The sequence below is a fragment of the Felis catus genome, chromosome A2, assembly GCF_018350175.1.
Source record: "Felis catus isolate Fca126 chromosome A2, F.catus_Fca126_mat1.0, whole genome shotgun sequence".
NCBI lineage: Eukaryota > Metazoa > Chordata > Mammalia > Carnivora > Felidae > Felis > Felis catus.
The window spans coordinates 118,977,791-118,989,246 of record NC_058369.1 but is presented as its reverse complement, the minus strand read 5'-3'; positions in this window follow the sequence as shown (position 1 = coordinate 118,989,246).

The window sequence follows — 11,456 nt, the reverse complement described above, 5'->3', positions numbered from 1 at the left end:
TGTGAGGTGCCAACCACACTGTGATCATTAAACCCCACAGTGGTGGGGGGATTTTCTCGTTGCTGTTAACCTGGGAACCAGCTACATCTTGTTTATCAGACTCGTTTTAATTCAGCTTGGTCAGGTTCCAAGTGTTGAGGTGGAGATTAAAGGCAACTGAAGAATCCAATTAGCCGCCCAGTCTTCTTTAAGCCAAAAAATCAGGTCACAAACTAGATCAAAGTGAAATTATTTCTCGACAGCTCTGTTCATTAAGGAAGGGCGGGAGCTCACACTGCTAAACTGGGCTCATTACTGGGATTGGCATTTTAAATACAATATCTCCCCCAAATTACATGTTTCAGAGGTCGGAGGGAGAAACCGAGATTATCTTACGTGAAGTCTCTCGTTGGCTAATAGAAAACAGAAAGTCGAAGAATGAGCATATAACTTCTAGGAAAAGAATTAAACGAGGCCCCAATTTTCCTGGGCCGGAAAACCAAATCTGGAAACTGGAATTGGCAGCAATCACTCCCAACCAGAGAATTCCTCCTCCAGGGAATCTAGAGAGCTGAGAAATCAAAATTTTCCAGGTGGCTCTATTCACCCATTTTCCTGAGAGCCCTCCCCTTTCCCCCGGCTGGGTGCAGCTGCAAGGGAGGCCCCCTGGCAGCCCGGCCTAGCCTTCCCCCAGCCACGGGACCCAGGCAGACTTTGAAGAGAAACCACTCACTGTTTCTGGATTCTGGGTCCCAGGCAGAGTCATTTCCAGCAGCAAGAGACTCCCCCTGGACCTTTCTGAGTTTCTGTGGGCTCTTTTGAGGGGCCTGGAGAACAGAAGAGGAGGAGAAGAAGAAAGGCCCTCATCAGATTCACTTCCCAGAGGGAGGATCAAATATAGGACTGCTTGGAGGACATTTAGAACCCTTGAATCTACATGAGAGAAAGACGGAAAGATTACATTCAGGAGAGCAGTAACAGGACACATACCCTCCTTCTGTGAGCACTGATTTCGAACAGAGCCAGGACATCTGCAGAAACAGTGGCCTTTCCCCCCATATCCCCTTCAGCTTGCAAAATTCTGCTTAGCTTCTCAGGCAACCGGGAACCTCTGGGTTAGAGAACGGCATTTTTTTTTAGGTCCTCCAGGCCACAAGCGTGGGGCACACGGAATGTGGCTAGAAGTTCTTTTGGGGTCTTTGGCTGGTAGTCACTCCCCGGGGGTCTCTGAAATCTAAACCCCGGAGTGAGACCCTTCCTCAAACTTCCCAGTCTCTCTTTCCCCTCCAAGCAGGGCCTGGGAGCAAAGCCACTAGTGCATGGGGGCCTAAGCCCCTAGGGGGCTGGGGGGGGGGGCGGGGAAGGTAAGAGAAGGGTAAGGGGGACACAGAAGGGAGGAAGAACAGTGAAAGGGAGTCGGAAAGATTTAGTCTGCACCTCTTGCCAGGGTGTTGCTGTCCCCCAATTTCTGGCTGCTGCTAGCTAACCAGCTGCCTCCTCCAGGTCTGGGAGGCTTGGCATCCAAGGCTTGGAGTTTAATTTGGGGCTGAAGCCACCCAAGACCCCCACTAGGCTTTCCCTCTCCCCTTCACTTCCTGCAGCCGGAGACCGCACCCTCAAGGGGGAGGTGGGGAGCACACATTTCAGGGAACCTCTCCCACCATTGGTAGGTAACTGTCGTCCAGAGGGATTCTCCTTGGAAGATGCACTTGGAGCAGGAACAAATCCCGTCTGGCAGGTTTTGTTTTTCTTCTCTGTATTCCCCTCCCCGGGATTATGTCATCCTCCCAGATCCTTCCACACCCGCCCATTCTCCGTGCCCTGGAGCCGGCAACAAGCGCTGCCAGACTTCAGAAAATGCACCCCGGATCCCACACAGATATTCTTAAGTGCCCCTCGACGCGAAATGATCGCCAGATTGTTGTGTTGTGTTTTGTTTATCAGTGGCCTAAAATGAGTTTCCAAATGTGGTCGTTTCCCTAAGGAGAAAGGAGAGCGGACAGGCCTACCTCGCGCTAGCGCGAGCCCAGACCCGCTGATTTCCGTAGGGGAGTCTGCGGGCCTCCAGGAAAGGAGCCCTGGCCCCGGGCGGGCACCCGCAGCAGCCCCCGGACCAGCCTCGCAGCAGGGTTTTCTCTTCCGGGGATCGGGGATCGGGGAGACCTCTGAGCCAGAGTCCCCCTCCGTCTCCTACACCCACCGGCTGAGCGTTGCCCCTGCACCGCACCGCGCGTCCTTGTTTTTGTTGTCCTAAAAGCCTGAGCTGAAGCGGAAATTTGGGAAGGTGAGAGTTGCTTTGGGGCACACGTACGCCTTTGTCCCTCAGGGGGCCGGCCGCGGCCTGGACTGCTGTCCCTGCACTGGTCACTCTCACTCGGCGGGCGGAGCCGCTGCCCGAATTCGGGACCGAGGTGTGTGCGTCTCAGGGTGGGAGTGGGAGGTGCCAGCACAGGACCTTACAAGGTTCCCAGAGAGCCCCTGTCGCAGGCCTTCGCCCCGGTGGGGGCGGGGAGCGCTGGACCTGCCCCTGGGCGCGGACGTGCTGGCCCGGGGGTGGAGGCGGGAGGTCCCCCCAGTCCCAGCTGTTCTTCTGGCCCCTTAGTACATGGGACTCAAAATAGCAAGTTCACCCCGGGTCAGCCCAGTGAGAGCCGACCCTGCAGCCCGCCCCAGTAAAGGCTCGGCCTGCGCCGCCGTTCGCCTTTCGAGAACTGCTCCAAGGCCCAGGGCCTCGGCCTAGCGGTGGCATTTCAACCCGGAGCAAACTCGGAGTGGGGACTGCGGGTGCGCGGACCGGCGCCCTGATGGGTAGGTGGGGAGGGTGCCGAAAGACCTGAGCGGCCGCAAAGGGTGGGAGGGCCAGACTCTGCCCGAGGTGCGGGCTGCCCGAAGCCGCGAGGGCCCCAGGCCACCAGCCCCAGCCGCCTCCCAGCGCCAGGCCCGGCCTTGGAGGGCCACGGGCTCTGCGGACCCGCGGGGGGGTGGGGGGGTGGGGTGGCAGTTGTGCTGCGCTCCTCCGCCGGCGTCTTCTCTCTGGCGCGCCCGCGAACCTGGCACACAAGTGGCCCCATAGACACTTCGAACAATACGGGAGGGAAATCAGAGACAGAGAGAGAGAAAGCAAGCTGGAAGCCGGTTTGTCCGCCTAAGCTCTACGAGTGACTCTGAAACTTTTCCTGGCTTCTCGTAAAGGTGGCCCGTAAAGGTGGCCGGGGCCGTTTACAGTAAGAGCAGAATAATGTTTGTGACTGTGCGACATAATTATCTCCAGATTTGCCTCTCCCCCGCTCGCAGCTACGGTTTTCACCAGCGAAAGCGGCTAATGCATTTGCACACATTAAACATCTTGAACGCATAATTACAGGCTGCAGACAGGCGGGACAATAAAATATCTCGGCTCGATATTTTTGGAAGCCTTTTGCGACTGTGCCTGGAATAAATAATCGCTTTCTATGTCCTCGGCCATCTAACTACAGCCACCGTTATTTCAGAACACCCCTGCTCCACCCCCGCCTGTTTTTGAGCTTTTGTGGGGGGGGGGTGGTAGAGGGGGGCCAGGCGGGACGATATGGCCACCTGGAGAAGTCTCCCGGGCCTCGGGGTCTGCTGCGGGGTGCGCCTGGGCAGGGGTGACTGGAATAAGGGAAAGAAAATATATTCCGAGCCCAGGAGGCCGCCTTCCTCATTAGAGGGATGCGAGCGGGGCCATCTAGGCCTCACAGCCTCTGAGCACAGTGCCCTCCCCGTCTCTCCCTACTCAAAAGCTAAAGAATTTGAAGAAGGCACAGATTGCGGGTATTCCCGTCTCCCCACCCTGAGGAGAGCATCTCTAGACTGATAACCTGAGAAACGTGCTGGAAAAGAAATGGCTTGGGGCGCCTGGGTGGCGCAGTCGGTTAAGCGTCCGACTTCAGCCAGGTCACGATCTCACGGTCTGTGAGTTCGAGCCCCGCGTGGGGCTCTGGGCTGATGGCTCAGAGCCTGGAGCCTGTTTTCTATTCTGTGTCTCCCTCTCTCTCTGCCCCTCGCCTGTTCATGCTCTGTCTCTCTCTGTCCCAAAAATAAATAAACGTTGAAAAAAAATTAAAAAAAAAAAAAAGAAATGGCTTTCTACAGAAGCCACAAGACCAGGAGGAGGAAACTGGGAGCGGTTATGTTCTCCCATGGAGGCCTGGGACGTTCTACCTTCCCCTGAGTCTTACTTGCCTTGTCTGTAAAATGGAGAGATTATAATAACCCCGGGACCTACTTCACAGGTCGTTATGAGGAAGCACTTAAAAAAATTTTTTTATTGCCATATAACTTACATATAGCAAAGCATAAAAATCTTAAGCACCTAGCTCGCTGAATTTTTATATGTGTGTACACTTGTGTAACTACTACCCAGATCAAGATACAGAGCATTAGTAGCCCCCAAAAGGCTCCATGAAGAAGTACTTTTAAAACGAACTTTAGTTAGTGATAGTATTACTATCCCTAACTCAAGAAGTCAACACCCCAGTAAACTATGTGGGGCTTCTTGGTACTTGAGGACGGGAATTGACAAACCAAATATACACATACAGGATATTTGCAATTCACAACATGACCAGGAGCTGTGGGAATAAATCTCTAGCCCAAAGGAGCGCGTAGGGCCCTTGTACTCAGACACTCAAGGGTTGGGGGAAAATTTATGACCAGGCTTTAATTCACTTTGAGACAATGGAGTTCTCTTGCTATGAATAGCTGGACTTTATATACTGGGTTGGCATATTCATTTCCAGGTTAGGGTGAAACTAGCTTCTTTCCAGAAGATGGAAATCTGAGTGGATGTCTAAGACGCTACGTTCTAAGCTCTGAGGTGCTTAGTGACTTATTTCAATGTCTCCCCCCAATCCAAGCCTGGGTCTGATGGGTGGAGGGAATCCCCCAGAGGAATGTTTGGCCATGAAATAATCAATTGGGGCACTCCGTTTTCTGAAGAGTTTACCCCAGTGGATAACACATAACACTGGCCCACGTTACAAATAATATTAAAAACTTGTACAGCAAAAAGTGAATTCTCTACCAGACCCTCTGACCCAAGTTCTCCCCAGAGGAAGCCATTGCTACTGACTACTTGTCTATCCTTCCAGCTCTTATATACACACCCCCTTTTTATTTTTTTATTTATTAAAAATGTTTTAATGTTTATTTATTTTTGAGAGAGCGAGAGACAGACAGACAGACGGAATCCAAAACAGGCTCCAGGCTCCGAGCTGTCAGCACAGAGCCCCACATGGGGCCCGAACTCACTAAACAGCGCCAGATCATGACCTGAGCTGAAGTTGGACACTTAACTGACTGAGCCACCCAGGCACCCCCACACCCCCCACTTTTGAAAGCACCATGGTAGCCCTCACTGTACATACTGTTCTGGCTTTGAATTTTCTTCCTAGATAACTGCCCAAGACAATTCTCCATGATTAGCTCAGAAAGTTATGTTCAGGAGCACCTAGCTGGCTCAGTGGGAACAGCATGCAATTCTTGATCTCAGAGTCATGAGTTCGAGCCCCATGTTCGGTGTAGGGATTACCTAATATATATATAATATATATTATATATATAATAATATTATATATATATTCAGACTTGCTGACCCAGCTTAGCTAAAAGACAAGCTAACTCTGTGTAGCCTGACAAGGGTAAGTGCCACTAGAGGCTGGGTGGATTCTGACGGACTTCCACCTGGGTTGGCAACCTTCAAAATGGTCAGCTAATTTAGCTGCACCATTATTACCCACAGCCCCCCAACCTCTCTTGGGTAACCAGAACCGTGCTGGGGGAAACAATCCAGGCACTGGCTATGACTTTGGACCCACAATTCTCTGCAGTTGGGGGAAATTGGAATTTTTAACTCTTCTGTCTAGTGGCTGTAAAAATAGTGCGGGGGGTCATTAGCCCATCCTGGATGTCTGCCTCCGATCTTATTTCCTCAGTCCTCTTTGGAACCCGATGGGATGGCCCTCATCCTGACTCCCATCCAGGCCTGGGCAGAGGAGGGAGGGCACCAGTGAGGCCCTCAGCCCCAGACCTTGCACCCCACAGTGGGAGCCGAGACGACGGAGGAAACAGCGTTTACCACCTGGGCGACCTTGACTGCAGCCGATTAAAGTTTAATCCGAGGTGTGTACTCAGCCTTGCCATGTTATTTAAACACATCAAAGGTCATAAAGATTCCAAAGGCGTGAGCAGGTCCCAACGCGAGCCCGCCGGGAGCCAGCATTTGATTCTGGTGGATTTCCAGAGCCAGGATTTGGAGCGCGGGGCGGGGAGGGCGCCTTAAGAAGAAAGAAAAAGCTTTGCTTTCTCCATGGAACGCGACTTCAAAAAGTGGCGGGGCAGGGGGGCGGGGAAGGGGGAACCGAGTCTCGGGCCGGGAGCAGACAGCGCCCTTCAATTCCGATTAACTGGGAAGACATCTAGTGGGAAGAGGTCGCAACTGCAGCCCGCCTTGCGCGCATCCTCTGCCTCAGCCCCTAGCTACTTGACTGCCCCTGGATTAGGTGGGGGCGGGAGGGCAGAAAAGAGAAAACCCTCTCTCCTCCGCCCCCCCAGAAGCATCCCTGGTCTTGAAGATCCCTAGTCAGGGCCCCAGACGCTTTGTCCAACTCGGCCAGGAAAGGTCCAGCTCTCATTGGCTTTCCTCTCTCCAGGTTGAGGTCCTGGTCAGCGAGGTGAGGGCTCATGGGGCCCAGGATACCTGGATTCCCATCGATCTCTTCCTGGGACTCCAGAACCCAGGGAGGGTGGAGTCCTGGAGCGACCATGTGTGCGATCTTCTCAAGGGTCCTGCGTGACCCTGGGGACCAACGGATCATCACAGGATCCAAGTGAGGCCGGAGGCATCCCACCCAGCACTTGCCCTTGACATCTAGCAGCCTGCAGGCTGCTGATCGCCAGACACATTGCAGAGCGATAGGAACCCGGCTTCCTAGCTGCGCAGGCAGTATTTTCGCCCCAGCTCTTTCATGGGGCCATTGAACTTTGCCTGTCTGCTTCCTCTCACCCAGACTGTCTAATTTCTGTGGGGGACTGGGTGTTCTCTCACAGCCGTGGGGGAATGAGCCCCACATGTGGAATACTGTCTCTTACCTTGGCTCTCGCCACCTCACCAATGCCTGTGTAACCTGAAGGCAGGCAGAACGATAGACTCTGTGCCATCTGCCTCCCAGATGCCAACTGAAGCTCCTCTGTTGGCCCACATCACCTATTTAAAGCAGGGTATCCCTCCTCAGGGCCTCCTGGCGGACCATTTGGGCTGGATCTAAGTTCTTCCCTCTGGTTCTATTTATGGTGGCATTACATCATCTTACAATTGTCAGGGAGGAGAAGCATAGCCAGGATGCCTTCTGTATCATCGAGGGATATGTACGCACCACATTTCAGTATGTGAATCCCAGGATTTTATGGAGCCACAATTAGGCACCCTGCAGGGGGGCTCCACTGAGGCTTTCCAGACCTTACAGGGGACGGTGATGGCTGCTAAGAGTTGCCCTCTGTCGGAGGACCCACCTTATGCTCAGTCCACAGTTGTCAGGGGTGGCCTCCCCCTCCCCCACCTCCTCTTGCCCATCAAGGTGCCTTCCCCACACCTGCCCATACTCAGGGCTTGGATCCCCCCCACCCCGATTCTCAAAGGAAGGCTCGGGAACCCCATTTCTTTGGCTTCGTGTTACCCTCCCACCACCTCAAAATCTGAAAGTAACTGGATATTGTGAATGAGATTTTTCTGGGCAAATGCCTTAAAGCCCTCCACCAAGATGTTAGCCAGCCCCAGCATACACTGAAGTGCATCTCCGAAGGATGGTAAGGGTTATGGCCCCTTTTGCCCTCCCCTCTTCATCACCTCTCAGGTGGATGAATCTTGCTCCTCAGATAGGGAGACTCCCTTGGGTTTTATTGAATCTGATGCAGAGCATTGGAGCAGCGGTGGGTGGGAGGTGGGAGGAAGGACGGCGGCTGGATTAACCAGCTTTACTTTCAGGGAACTGAAAAACTAAGACTTGGGTCCTGGAGCAAATGAGCCTAGGATCCAAGGGCCTGGAGCGGTCAAGATTCCACATGAGTTCAATGGGCCAATATGTGTGCTTGGAACAGAGCTGGCCCCTCATTCCCTACACTGCTGCACATGACCGTGAAAGCTCCTTCCCAGCCCACCTGGCTAAGCCAGCACCAGACCGAGGCTGGGTCCCTCCCACAGTCCCAGCCAACCTTGCTCTGCTCTGCTCCCAGCTCGGACCCGTGGCGACGTCTTTTCCTTGGGGTGACAAACGAGTGCGCTTGCTCTCGGTGACATCAAATTACTTTGCACTAGCCAAGGGTCCCATGACCTGACATAACCCCACATTAGGTCCTAGAAATGTAAAGAAATATGGCCTTTTTAAAAGTGGTTGAGAGCATGTAATTGCTAGCAGGCTTGAGGGATTGTCCCAAGTCTGGCTCATAACCTATGCTGGGGCAGCTGATACCAGCCAGAAACCCTTGCTTGGGCTCTCCTGTGGAGAGAAGTTCATGCCTGTATTAAACTCTGAACCCCAATCAGTTTCTCAAGACCCAGATTATTTTTGTGCAGCTAAAGAAATCTCAGGGAGGCTTGCAGCCTAAATGTCCCCTCCTCGCCACCAGTGGGGGGCCCCCACCCGGGGTTCAGAGAATAGGCTTCCTGAGAGAACAGGTTTCTACAGATCTTTAAAAACACAGGCCTGCTTTGGGTGGCTGTAGCTTGACTTTTTGCTGGAAATTTTGGTTTCCTTTGCTCCTTGTTTTTTGCCTTCCCATCTCTCCCTTCCTCCCCCCCCCCCGCCCCGCCCCCAGCTTTTCTGGGGCATCTCTCTTCTGTCTCCCTCTTCCTCAGAATCTTCTCATTTCTGCAGTCCCCAACCTGACCCTGACCCAAACCCTAACCCTCTGGTGAACTCCATCCTAGAGCCAGGAGGCCAGGGACCCTCAAAAATGAGGGGCTGTTCCCAAAGCACCAGTAGGATTCGATCTTGTTGCAATGCCCCACAGCCTGCAGGGAAGGGACGCATGACCAATGTCCCCAGGGACTTTTGCTGGGTACAGTTGGAGCTGTCAGAGAGTTATATAAAATCTGTGCGTGTAATTTCTCCTCCCGTTTAAATTACACATCCCTTATGAGTTTAGACAGATAGCTCTTTTCTAATACAATGAGCAGTTATTTTAGCATATATTATTAGCCTAGAAGCATTCCAGAGTAAAAGCTCCTAGGTATTTAAGAACTCCCCAAAAACAAAACAAAACAAAAGATCATTAAGGAACCATCAACAATGTAAATGTCAAATAACTCAACACTCTGCCACAGAAAGGACGACCAACATTCACTGAGACAAGTGGTCTTAGAACTTAAGTAGCTGTCTGGTATAGGACTTGTCGAATTCAATGGCTCACTATTTTCTATTTTTGCGTCTTTGCTTTCTGAAGTCGCCAAGGCTGTTAGTTAGATCACCCTCACAGCTTGCTGGGGAGGATCATGCTGATGGTCCATTAGACCACTCAATTAAAACAAAGCAAAACAAACCACAATGCTTTTGTTAATTAAAGAAAAATGTTTTACTGCTGAGGAGAGTTTAAAAATACATAGAGTTGCATTTTTTTTTTCCCTGAAAACTATGGCTGCTGAGATGAACTGCAGACCCGGTACAAACATTTCCTTACTAGCTCAATCAGGAGAAATCCCTTTGTGATTTCTACCGGGGAAAGAGGTGTGTGGAAATGAGAAATGGTCATTTGTCCAATCAGAAGGGGATATAAGTTAACTTGGAACATAGAAAGGACTGAGGCATGGTTATCATCGCTCTCCAGATCCTAATGCAGCAATACAAATCTTCTATTAAAGGATAACAAACTCATGAGAAGAGGTAATATAAGTCTCCCTCATGCATACATATTTTCGATTAAGAAGAGACATATAAAATTTCAGGCAAAATGCACTCACATTCGCAAACTCCTTTTTTGCCCAGATTTCTCTTGGGTGGATCCTCAAGTTTTTTCTAGATTGTAACCGGAACAGTTCAAGTTCAAACGCACTGACCGCTTACCCTCAGACATAGGAAGAATTTCTTTTTATTGAGTAATCTTGCTCAACCTTGAAATTTATCCTCAAAATCCTGTTGGGAGCGGAATGATTCGATATCTGGGATTTACTTTAAAATGCTCCGGGGGGCGGGGGGGGGGCGCGGAAAAAGAGTGGAAGTGGATGATGAAACATAAAAAATAAAATGACAATTTGTGGTTGAAACTAGGAATTGGGTATACGGGGGTTCATTATACTTTTGTGTGTGTTTGGAAAGTTCCACAATAAAAAAAGATTTTTTGAAATGTTGTATGAAGCAAAGGTGAAAAAATTATCCCTGCCAGGGCTTTCGAGCAAAAACTCGGTCAGTTGGGTAGCACCTGGAGTTTACCCACTTAATCTTCTTTTTCCAAGGACGGAAAATGACCTGACTCCCTTTTCATTTCTCCGGAATCAGCCGGCCATCCTTAGGCTTTCTTTCCGGCAGGCTCCCTTTCCCAACCCATAAACTGAGCATCCAAACCCGAGGTTGGGGGCTGATTAATGGAGCTTCCGTACTCAGCTCCCCTGACTAGAGTGTAAATACCCATAAAAACTAATATCAAAAGTTTTTATTGAGCTGCTTCGTTTCCCTGAGCGTTGGGCTGAGTGGGGCTGGAGCAGCGGGACAAAGGAGCGGCTGGGGCGCCACGAGCAGCGTCGGTGCTCCTGTCGGGCTCCGCGCGGGTTCCCAGAGCCAGCCGGAGTTTCTGGGGAGAACGCCCCAACCAGGTAAACGCCAGGCAGGGGCTCGCCTCCCACTGGGGACAGGTGTCTTTTACAAAGCCACGAGGGACGGAATGGAGAGTGGCCGGAAAAAGTCAGACCGGGTAGGGAGACACCAGCCACCCCAAAGCATGTCACCAGGCTGGTCCGACTGGGTGGAATAGTTTTCCTCGGGGCTCGGTATGACGCCTGTATTTCACCCCCACGACGCTGGATGTCCTCCTCTACTGCGTGTGTGTGCGCATTTCGCGTGCGAATCTGCGTGCCTATGGAGGCGCACGCATCGTTACGATGCTTGCGGCAGACAACGTGCCGTAAAAGTCTGCTCACACCTCGCATCCTCTGCTCTGTCCCCTCTGCTCGTGGCTGCGCTGGTGAGTTTCCTTCCCTCGCTTGCTCTGTGCGTTAAGAATGCGCAGCCCGGGTCGGGGACGCGGGAGTCTTCAGGGTTCTGAGCAGCGACGGACTCCCGCGGGCCCAGGCCGCGTGGCCGCCTGGCTGCCTGCACCGGTTTCTCCGCGAGAAAGCCGGGGCTGCGCGGGGCCTGGCTTACATCCCAAACCCCTGCTTCCTTCGACCGCTCGAACGTCTTCACTGTATTTGTTGACCTAATGAATCCGCAGCCCCGCGCTGGTTTCCTGCTTTGTTGCGGGGCCCT